This window comes from Eptatretus burgeri, chromosome 6 (assembly GCF_056783735.1).
Source record: "Eptatretus burgeri isolate ZD-2024b chromosome 6, Ebu_testis_v1, whole genome shotgun sequence".
NCBI classification, from domain to species: Eukaryota; Metazoa; Chordata; class Myxini; order Myxiniformes; family Myxinidae; genus Eptatretus; species Eptatretus burgeri.
In genome coordinates, this window is record NC_140966.1 from 53,283,408 (window position 1) to 53,295,907 (window position 12,500).

Here is a 12,500-nt window from a genome sequence, read left to right on the forward strand (position 1 = left end):
GAGCTGGGCGTCGTTTCCGACATCCGTCGACTCATCGAGTTGGTATGGGCGTCGATTGGTGGGGGACGGGGGGGACATGTCCCCCCCACTTTTTATCAAGGGGGGGGACAACATATCGATTGTCCCCCCCACTTTTTTCATTGAACGAAAGTTACGTAACACAAAATGAGCTGCTCTAGTACAACCAGGCCGAGATGCTCCTCAAATACAAGAATACATTTTTTTAATCTCTATTAAAGTTTTATTGGTCTATTATAGTTCTATTAAAGATGATAGGTGAACAATAAAACATTGAGAATCCGTGCTTCCCAAGCCATGGTCTCCCACCGGCCAAGCGTCCACAGCGACGTCACTTTTTGATCCTTCGATGTCGGCTCTTCCTATCATCGCGAAGGAGAATTCGCCAAGCGTTGGATTGTTCGCCCACTAACAGGGAACGTGACCGGGACATTTTGAGTGATGTTGGGACGTTTTCGGACTTTGTATCGTCATTTTATGAGTGTTTAAATAAATCGCGGCTTCATGGCCCGGAGCGCCACGCCTCGGATAGTGTTAGGCCGCAACGGCTCGGGGCCCCTTTAGCGGCCAAAATAGTTTATTTCACCTTTCTAACTTATATCGCCGGATGCCTGATGTTAATACCTGCACGATGATGTGTGTGTTTCATTTTTGTGACTTTGCACCGTCGAGTTATAAGCCAATAAAAGATTTCGCGGCCTGGTATGCTGATTGAGATGATGGAGCCTGGGCAGGATGATGCAGTTTCACTCTACCGGCTCGCACGAATGAACGGAAAGGTATTTTGTAATTTTTTTTTCATATTTCGCAGTCGATAACAGTGGCCTAAATCCCAACGTTGAAAACCGGGTGAAAATCGAAGGAAAGTGGATATTTTGGCGACTAAATTAGCTTTGAATACTTGGGAAACATAAAATAAGATGCGTTGATTCACTCGCTTTTGCGGCGGTTAATATAAATAATTTTTTCATCGGTACTTGGACTTAGGGGAGGTATAGATCTACAAAACGAGAGGTATCATTCGGTCGTCGGACTTGTGAGGATTAAATTATAGATTTTAAAAGATAGCTGTTGAAAAATATGTAAAATTCACCGAAGCGGTTCGGACAAACGAACGGAAAATTATTTTTGAATTCTGTTCTCGGATTATACAGTTTTTATCGGGTAGTAATGAGATTACCTCGAAAATCCGATTTAAAAAGGCTTAGGCTTTGTAGCTTAGCCGCAGCTTGCAATTTTTACTCGGAAAAATAACGTTCCGGAAGGACTTTCTCTTCCGCCATCATCCGCATAATTTCCCGTTTGCTCGAGGACAAAGACAAAGGACAGACCGACAGAATAAGGAAAAAGGATAGGCCGAATAAAAATGCCCTGTTACGCAAAAATAACCCTTATAATTCACATGTCAAAATTTATTCAACTGAAATGTAATTCCCTTCTCGTTTCATAGAGGATATGGATATCAGAAAGTTTTTCGCGACAGCATCAAGTAGCACATCCCCGACCACTCTCCTTGAGCAATAAAGTTCCCAGAAAGAGGTGGACGATTCAAAGGAGAAGATAGCAGAAAAGGGTGCATGTGCGAGTACTCGGCCTAATTTCCCAGATCAGCCTTTTCAACCTCACGATGTCAGTTGTATCCCAGTCCAAATACTGCCAAACCAAAAGTTGAAGTTTCAACAACAGTGGTTCAAAGATTTTTCCGTGACTTCATTTTGATCAGAGCATCGGCGGTGTACTCTGCCACACCTGCACGGACGCTTCTCGTGAAAAAATTACCGAACTTGCCCGCTGTGCAGAAGACTCATTTGTCTCAAAGGGCTTTCAGAACTGGAAAAAGGCTACAGAAAAATTCAGACAACACCAACGATCAAACACACATAGGCTTGCCTCTGAAAATCTGAAATGTCACAGAAGTCAACCTGGTGTCCATGTGCAGCTGAGCAGCAAACTGCTAGAAGAGCAAAGATCTGCACGGTCAGCACTTCTGAAGATTATCACCTCACTGCAATATTTAGCCCGACAAGGTTTTGCAATTCGTTTGAAGGATGCCTCTGAAGGGAATTTGAAAACGCTCTTACAGTTGCAGGCCGAGGATGATGTAAACCTCAAGACGTGGCTGTCAAGGAAGACGACGTTCACAAGTGGAGAAATTCAGAACGAAATTCTACAGTTGATGAGTCATGCCATCCTCAGAAATATCTGCAGTAACGTGAATGAAATGTCCACTCAGTTCGGGCTCGTAACTGATGGAACGCAAGATATTCAGGGTAATGAGCAGGAGTCGGTGTGTGTGCGCTATGTGACAGATGCTCAAGATTCCTTTGATGTTCAAGAAGATCTCATCGGCCTCTACCAAGCATCGTCAACAACAGGAGTATCACTTTGTAAGATGCTTCAGGATGTCCTAATTCGGTGTCAACTCCCTATTGAACACCTTAGAGCGCAGACTTACGATGGGGCAAGCAACATGTCCGGAAAGTACAAGGGCTGTCAAGCACAGCATAAGAAACTCCAACCACTGGCCAATTATGTTCACTGTGGAGCTCATGTCACCCAACTCATTACATCCAAAGCCCTACAAACTGCACCGTTCATAAGAGACGCCCTTGATTATGTCCAGGTACTCAGCAACATCTACAACAACTCTGGAAAATTCAAGCATCTGTACTTGAATATCCACGCTGACGATGCGGCCAATTTGCCCGACGCGTTGGTTAACTCGTTCTCCTGCCGTGAAATCGATATTGGATAACTATGAAGTGGTACTGGATGCCCTTCAACAAGCAAGTGATGACTTTGGTACGCACACGGCTTCGTGTCCCAACGGTATTGAAAGCTGTCTTTCATCAGGAAAGTGTGTTCTCGGTCTGTTTGCATCATTGCCCATTCTCCAATCCCTTGAATACCTCAATAAGGCACTTCAGGGTTCACAAGTTACCGTCTGGTATGCTTAATGCTGCAAAGGTAACTGCACGGAATCTCCAATCTCTCCATACCGACCAGACGTTTAAGGAGGTTTTCGAAGCAGCAAAACAGAAGCTCCAGCAGTGCCAACTAGATCCAGTGACCCTCCCTCGTAAGTGCAAGCTTCCGAAGAGACTTGATGGAGGCACGCAGGAATACACTGCCAATTCTGCAGAGGAGGTATACAGAGTTGAATTTTTCAAAGTCATCGACAGCGCATCCGAGAACTTGAACGAGTACTTCACATCAACCGACCTCATGGCGTATAGGGACTTGGGTGAAATACTCCTGTCTGGGTCATTCAAACCACAAATAGTCCGCAAATATCCCGAACTGTCGGATTCCCTAGAGCAAGAACTTGGCTTCTTTCGTAACCAGTTCAGTGGTTCATCTGTTGAGGATTACCGTAAGATATTTGTAGACATGGTGCCGGAAGTCCGTCGAATGTTCCCACAGGTAGAACGTTTGCTTCGGCTTCTATTGGTTTCCCCAGCAAGTTCATGCGAAGCTGAACGGTCATTCAGCGCACTCAGACGTATGAAGACTTGGTTACGTTCCACAATGACCCAACAACGCCTCAACCATCTCATGATCTGTCATGTTCACCGAGATCGTCTGACTGCACTTGACCCCCAAGACATTGCAACAAAGTTTTTAACTGGATCGGCAGACAAGACGGTTCATATTTTTGGCAAGTTTCAAGGTAAGTTGACCGTACTCGTGTAATATCAATTTGTATGTCAGTCTAGTTTTCAGTTTATGTTTAGTGAATCGGTTCAAAGGTCGTGAGAAGGAGGCTTGAGAAACAATTCTTTATATATATATATATATATACATATTGTTGTGGTTACCAGATTCGCAAACCACCATTCAGGTCCCTTAGGTGAGGTATCTCGGTAAGTGCATGTGTAGTTTGGCCCAAACCCGTTGTCTAGTGGGAATACATGTCATTTATACGTGCTGCGACTCTTTAGGATAGCCGTTTTTCTTTTACTATCTTTATTTTGGACCAATCGCCACCATCACAACCACAACAACAACCACCAACCACAACGCCGCTTCACCACAACCGCCATGACCTTTACCGTCACAACTCGCCACCATCGCATCACCGTCATCTCGCGCCACTCATGGGCACCGATGCTGGACTCGTGTAGGGCGCACGTTGAACAGCGTGTACAAAATCACGGATTTTCTGCTTCAAAAACGGATCGAAAACGACACACGCCCACTTTTTGCCGTCCAATCGGTGAGCGAGGGGCGAATTGGCCCCGCCCCCAGGGCGATCGATATATGCAAATTTGTGGATCAAAAAGCCTTCACGCCCACTTTTTGTCGGGCCAATGGGGAGCGAGGTGAAAGGTCAAAGGGAGGGGGTCAAAGGCGAAGTTACGGGGGGGATAAAAAGGACGGTGTTCGTCAGTCAAGGGAGTCGTAAAAGTCGGAGCGAAAGAGTCAGCAGAACGAGAACGAGGGGTCGGAGAGTCGCAAGAGAGAACGAGAGAAGAAGTAGTAAAGGTCGGAACGAGGCGAAGGAGTCGGAACAGAGTCAAGACTTCGCGGGCGGTGGAGCTGCTCGTCGTGTGCGTTAAAAGTCGGAACGGAGGGGACGAGCTGTGGAGAGGCGGCGAGGGCGGACGAGGGGGTGCTCGCGTCGTGCAGGGAGCTGCACCCCTGGGAGGCCGACAGCGCGACCTGGCCGAGGTGGAGACGCTCGTCGCATATAATAAAGATCCTCTATGCCCCGAGCATCAGCAACCCCCTCCTGTTTCCCCCCGCGCTGAGATAGTGCGACCAAGGGGGCCCCGTTCCCACCCCCTGCCAGGCACTGTCCACGAGGCCCGCGGGTTGCGGGGCCATCGCCGCTCCGCGTCTCATCACCAGACGGGTAGGCCCGACCAGGTCTCGGCCCCAGGCCTACCTCATTCTTGAGGGTATTTCTTTTCCTTGGTTTTGGGTATGTGTTGTCGGCGCCGTCTGTGAAGTAGAATTGTATAAGTGTTGCCGTGTGCTCGGTAGTCGGTATTAGCTCTGCACTGTGTTTTCACTTTTATGTTTGCTTTTTGTGTAAATGGAATTGTGTTTTCTTTTTTGTGTGCATTTGGTGGAATTGTATTTGTGTGCTTCCCTTGTGCCGAGAATAAACGTGCTTTATTGTTGAACTGTTCTCCCGCTTCGCTTCGTCTTTTCCTCCATTGAATCCCCATCTTGCTTCACGTAAAGGGTTGGTAGTGGGCTGAATACGCCCGATAATTAATCGAACCGTCGAGGTCGACGATAACACCGCTCGGTTATTCTGATAGTACGGAACGGGTCGCTTAAGTGGCCCGTGTCCGAAGTCGACCTGCGGCGAGGTGCGATCGCCCGGTCTACCCTCCGCGTGGGTACTTAGGTAGTTCGAATTTGGCGAGCAACCCTATCCCACGCGGGGGCTGATTGGCTCGATCGCGGTGAGACCGAAAGGTCCACCCGTGACTGGTTCCCGGCGTTAGTCCGAGAGGGTCACGACTGGATTGTCCGTCCGGTGGGCGACGTGCCGCGATTCGAGTTACGTGGCCGTCGCACGCCGGCGGGCGCGAATCCGCAACAATATATATATATATATATATATATATATATATATATATATATATATATATATATATATATATATATGTGTGTATATGTATTTCTTTGATGACACTTGAAACTTTGAAATGTGTATGATTAATGTTTAATTAATTTTGCTCCGTCTGCTTACATTTGATAAAAAGATGCTCGAGAGATGGTCAGATTAATTTAAGGGATTTGTGTGATCAGAAGGCAGCATGTCAACGAGCGTATAAAATCAAGAATTTGCAAGGAGAGACTTGCTGTGTCCACGCCAGCACGAAGTGGGCTTCGTGGTCTGGACATGCAATGTCCCCCACTTTTCAAAAGCAATCGACACCCATGGGGTCGCGACCCATAGTTTGGGAAACGCTAGTCTAAAAAGCAACGGGACTGAGCCTGCTGTGTGCTCCACTTACACAACTTGAATGAACGGGTTGTGTCACAGTCTTTCACAACATTCCAGCAATATATATGATTGGTGATGGTTGACTGCGCTCATTGTGTGATTTTTTTACAGGTCGTGCTTACAATGTTGTCTAGTCTAAGTCATCGTGCTATGAGTCGAGAGCAGAGAGGCAATCTGAAGTTTCTTGCCAAGCTTGGCAAAACACCTTCCGAATCCTTCGCAATGCTGGAGCAAGTCTATGGGGAAGAAACGATGTCACCAGACCCGAAACAGCAAAGAGTCACTGTCTGTCAAGACATTATCGAGCATCTCGAGGACGATCCAGAACTGCTCGGGAGAGTCATTACTGGCGATGAATCGTGAATATTCAAATACGATCCCGAGACCATATGGCAGAGTCGTCAGTATAAATGTCCGGCATCATCAAGACCAAAGAAAGCAAGGATGTTGAAGTGGAAGGTCAAGGTGATGCTCATCGCGTTTTTTGAAATCAAGGCCATCGTCCACTTCGAGTTTCTACCACAGTGTCAAACAGTGAATCAATACGTGTACGAGGAGATCCTCCGGCGCCTCATGAGATCAGTCCGGGAAAACAGGAGGGATCTGTGGGAGAACGCCTGGGTGCTCCATCATGACAACGCCCCTGCTCACAGCGCCCCGAGCATCCGACAGTTTCTGGCGGAGAGGAACATGCCAACTCTGGAGCAATGCCCGTATTCGCCTGACTTGGCCCCTTGTGTTTTTTTACTATTCCCCAAGCTCAAGGGGGTGATCAAGGGGACCCGATTTCCTGATGTGGAGGCCATCAAAAGGACCGTGATGACTGAGCTCCGAAGGATTCCAGAAGAACCCTTCCGGAGTGCATCGAATCATGGAAGAAGAGGATGGACAAGTGTGTGAGACTTGAAGGAAACTATTTTGAAGGGGACAAGCTGTGATTTCAATATTTTTTTTGGAATAAAATTTCTGTGAAGTCAGTCCCGTTACTTTTGAGACGGACCTCATAAACAGATTGATGCTTCGCCTTTTACCAATAGATGCAAAAATATAGTTCAATTTATCTTGTGGCCCCGGAACCAAACAAAAAATTAGATATTTATAATGGCCCTCACAGCCCACACAGCTCCCACACACACCCCTTTACCCCTACCCCCTTCTTACCAAATATATTATCCCCTTAAATACAGTAAATATCATCAGCTTTCATTGCCCATTTTGCCTGCGCTGTCCGAGTCTGCCTGAGCAGTGTCCGTGTTGTTCGGCGATGACGGGTATTTCTGCTCAAGTAATGTATAAATCAATTTATCAATGAATACAAAATCCTCCTTTGTACAACATCAATTGAACGAAGAGCAAAACCTATCAAGCTGTACATGTGACTGGCGTTTTGATCTTTTAAACACCACAATCTTTACTTCTGCCTTCTTCCTCTGAATTTCTCGCACAAGGCTCAAAATGATTCGGCTCCACAATTCCCCCAAAAGTGTTTCCATCACTAATTTTGTCTCCAATGGTTACTTCAAAATCACACTGATCAGTTTCAACATCCTTAGAACCTTCAGTTACGGATGACGGTGAAATCTGTATTGGAATCCGAGCTCGACATGCACCGTTTCTCGATGTAAGCCGCCGTTTAGATCAAGGTGGGCTCAATGTGTGACGTCACTGGCGAAATCTAAAATCGACACACCAGGGCTTTCTTATTAATGACCTAAAATTTCAAAAAAATACAAATTTCCCCTTCAAATGAGACCATGATTCATGATTCTCATTGGTTTTCAGAAAGAAAAAACAAATTTGCGTTTGGGTTCTCCTTTAAGCTTGCGCAACAAGGTTATGTCGAACGCACCCTGATTGGACGAGGGTTTACTGTCGACCTTATTAGCCCGTCCACCGCTCGTCAGCATGAGACGGCAGGCTTTTTCAAAATCACTTCCGTGTTTCTTTATTTTTTTTCTGCTTGCATTTTGAGATTCTTTATCGTTTACTACTTGAGCTTTTTGTCATCAAATTTTCAATAAACCTCCGTGATGAGAATATGAGAACACCAGTGAATAAAATTTACAATTTTTTTTTTTTTTAGTTGTTGCTTTTGTCAAGTTTAATTCCAGTACAATTAAGCAGACTTGGACGGGCTTTGCATTTTGAGATGTTTTCTAGTTATTACCTTCACCAGAGGAGATGGTATTACATTTGGGTCCGTTTGTTTGTCCGCACAGAACGTGAGAATGGTTTTTCTCTGCAACCACTTGTCAAATTGACAAAAAAAATTTCAACACAGGATCGACTCCTCATGTAGAATGTTTAAATGATAATCATGACATCATAGGTCACATGGTTTGGCAGCCATATTGGATTTAAGTTAAAATATTTTAAAATGTTCTTCTCCACAACGCTGGACAGATTGAGGAGAAACTTCACAGACATGTTCCCCAAGCCTTGGAGATGCCAGGGTGTTCACAAATAATAATAGGTCACATGGTTTGGCGGCCATATTGGATTGAGCGAAAATCTTTAAAAAAAAAATTATTTCTCTTGAACAGATTAATCAATCGACGTGAAACTTCACAATTGTGATTTAGTAGTGATCTGGAATGTATCTATCTATAATTCCACCAGTGTGTGTGTGTGTGTGTGTGTGTGTGTGTGTGTGTGTGTGTGTGTGTGTGTGTGTGTGTGTGTGTGTGTGTGTGTGTGTGTGTGTGTGTGTGTGTGTGTGTGTGTGTGTGTGACTGCTGTTTCTCGACAACCACTGGTCCGATCTAATTGAAACTTGCCAGGTATATTGCTGGGGACCTGAGAATGTGCCTTTTCAAGGTTTGATATTAATCGGACAAGTGCTTCCCAAGTTATGGCCATTTATTTACCAACCAATGACAGGACACATTGCTGCGTAGGCGTGGCCGATGGGGAAGAGAACCTCAGCCGCGTTCCCCATTACGGGTTTTTTCTCTTCTCTTCTCTTTGTGTTTTTCCTTGCGAAAAGGCAAAATATGTTGGCGCTAATTGAATAATTGGCCATTAAAACTACGTTGACAGATCCAACAGCCTCCGCATTCTTGCCCTGGACGAGGAAACAAAGAAGCGCCGTTTCCTCAGCGATGTTGTTTATGAAGAGGTGCTAACGAGATAAAGGTGTGTACATGGAGACAATTTTTATTATTACTTATTTATTGAAGATAAATTGTTCCGAAAATAATTTATCAACAAAAGTGCACAACTTTTTTTTTTTTTTGTTTCCAAGAGTCAAAACGGTGTGGCCTTTGGAAGTGTTAAGGAATTCAGCTCTACTCAACATGCTTCCCAACGAAATACATCTCATTTTGGTGGTATGCTTTGCAAACTATTTTTTTTTAACTATTTTAAAACTAAAACTATTCGAACATGGAATACCTAATGACACTGTACTGTCAGGTCTCCTACAAATCCTACCCTGTCACCTCACCGTGGCATAGGAGTGGCAATGGTCAATGGCAGCGAATGCCATGGCAAGCAAAGACAGGGAGGTAAACTTGATTTTATTTTGGATTTTAAGTAACTCTGTGTGTGTAAGTATCACAGCAGTTGTTACTTCAATACAAGCGATAATTCGTGGAATCCATGTGAACATTCCGTATGGGCACGCACCACTTCCGGATAGTGATGACTTACTGTATTCTAATAATTTCTCGATTTATTATGCGCATTTATAGATAAACACAATGCCCCAATCCAGTCGTCGTTTACGAGAGCGAAGGAACGGCCTGTGTTGTTGTTTTTGGCTCGTGGTTTGAATTTTTTTTATTTTGGTGGGAGGGTGGGGGGGGGGTTGCACGTACGGGCATGCGCGAGCGAAGGGACGGCCTGTGTGGTTGTTTCTGGCAAGCGGTTTTAAAGTATATATTGTTGCGGATTCGCGCCCGCCGGCGTGCGAACGGCCACGTAACTCGAATCGCGGCACGTCGCCCACCGGACGGACAATCCAGTCGTGACCCTCTCGGACTAACGCCGGGAACCAGTCACGGGTGAACCTTTCGGTCTCACCGCGATCGAGCCAATCGGCCCCCGCGTGGGATAGGGTTGCTCGCCAAATTCGACCTACCTAAGTACCCACACGGAGGGTAGACCGGGCGATCGCACCTCGCCGCAGGTCGACTTCGGACACGGGCCACTTAAGCGACCCGTTCCGTACTATCGGGATAACCGAGCGGTGTTATTCGTCGGCCTCGACGGTTCGATTAATTATCGGGCGTCTTAGCCCACGACCAACCCTTTACGTGAAGCAAGATGGGGATTCAATGAAAGAAATGACGAAGCGAAGCGGGAAAACAGTTCAATAATAAGCACATTTATTTCGCGATGAACGGAAAGCACACATATACAATTCCACCAAAAGCACATGTAAAAGAAGAAGACAAAAAGCAAATGCAACAATGCAGATCTATCCGACTACCAGGCACTCGGCAACACTTGTACAATTTTACTTCACAGACGGCGCCGACAACACACATTCCCAAAGCAAAAGAAAAGAGAACCACCCTCCAGGATGAGGGGGTAGGCGGGCCTGGGGCCGAGACCGTGTCGGGCCTACCCGTCTGATGATGAGACGCGGAGCGGCGGTGGTGCCTCCACTCCGCGGGCCTCGCGGACAGTGTCTGGTAGGGGGTGGGAAGGGGGCCCCCCTTTTGTCGCACTATCTCAGCGCGGGGGGAAACAGGAGGGGGTTGCTGATGCTCGGGGAAAGGAGGATTTCACAAAATCTCGGGTCCCGCGACGAGCGTCTCCACCACGACCTCGGTCGCGCCGCCGGCCTTTCCCTCCGCAGTTCCCCGAATCCGACGCGAGCACCCCCTCGTCCGCCTTCGCCGCCGCCGCCTCTCCACAGCTCCGTCCTCTTCACTCCGACTCCGCGAACTCCCAACTGCGAACTGCTAACTGCGAACTGCTCTCTTCTCCACTTCCAACTCAACTGCCTTGTCTGACGAACGCAGTCGTTTTTATAAGCCCCGTGGCTTCGCTCTTTCATCTTTGACCCTCTGCCTCCGACCTTTCACCTCGCTCCCCATTGGCCCGAGGAAAAGTGGGCGTGAATGCTTTTTGATCCATGAATTTGCATATAGCGACCGCCCTCCAACGCCCTGGAGGCGGGGCCAAACCGCCCCTCGCTCACCGATTGGACGGAACAAAAGTGGGCGTGAGTTGTTTTTGATCCGTTTTTCTGCGGTAAGTCCGCGATGCTTTTGAACACGCTGCTCGGTGCGCGCCCTACACGAGTCCAGCATCGGTGCCCACGAGTGGCGCGAGATGACGGTGATGCGATGGTGGCGAGTTGTGACGGTAAAGGTCGTGGCGGTTGTGGTGAAGCGGCGTTGTGGTTGGTGGTTGTTGTTGTGATGGCTGTTGAGACGTGGTTGGTGGTGGTAATAATGGCGGTTGGTCCAAAATAAAGATAGTAAAAGAAAAACGGCTATCCTGAAGAGTCGCAGCCCGACTGAATGACATTTATTCCCACTAGACAACGGGTTTGGGCCTAACTACACATATACTTACCGAGATATCTCACCTAAGGGACCTGAATGGTGGTTTGCGAATTTGGTCAACCACAACAATATATATATATATTTTTTTTTTTGCATGTATGGCCACGCATGTATGGGCACGTGAGAGCGAAGGAACGGCCTGTGTGGTTGTTTCTTGCACGTGGTTTGAAAGTGTTTTTTTTTTTTTGTATGTACGGCCACGCACGTACGTGCACGCGAGAGCGAAGGAACGGCCTGTGTTGTTGTTGTTGTTTCTGGCACGCGGTTTGAAAGTTTTTTTTGGGAGGGGGGGGGGGGGTTGCACGTACGGCCACGCACCTACGGGCACGCACTCGTATTTTAAATTCCAACCTGATTGGACACATGGTCTGGCAGCTCGAATTATTATTTGATTTTTTTCATATGGGTTCTTTTTGTTTTTGTTTTGTTATCTTGCCAAAACGAAGTTTTTGCAAGATATGTTAGTCAGCTTGTATGTTTTTTTTTGTTGTTGTTTGTTTGTTTGTTTGTTTGTTTGTCTGTAATCACGTATAAAAATTCTGCAGAGCACAGTTATTGGAAATTTTTGTAACTTTGCATATCAGAGGCCTATAGAGGTCCCTTTCAGTGCACAAAATTTTGAAGGTCAAGGTCACTTTGTTGCAAATCAGGGGAGTCGACGAAACCCTTATTTTTTGAGTAATTTTGATTGGATCGTCTTTAAACTTCATGGGAATATAGATCATGGTCTGGCGCTCAGCTGATTAATTTTTGGTGGCGATTGGCCTTGACCTTCATGGTTAGCGCCAAAGGTCAAACATATTTGACCCCAAGGTCAAATTTTCAAGTTTTAGGAACCATATCGTGTAGTACCTCAAATTGAACACCTCGATGAGTGCTTTCTAGATTTGTCAAGCTTGAGACATTATGACGTCATTTGGTGACATTATGAAGCAAAAGCATATTTTTCATGGTTACTCTGTAGAACGATTCTCATCGGAATCTCTAGTCGGCAGATA

General features: G+C 46.4%; 1 long non-coding RNA gene across 1 annotated transcript in view; it reads right to left on the reverse strand.

The window, feature by feature from the left end:
• Positions 1-12,500, reverse strand: part of LOC147024794 (uncharacterized) — a 39,268-nt gene that overhangs the window by 11,230 nt on the left and 15,538 nt on the right. The gene's annotated exons all lie outside the window — the stretch shown is intronic.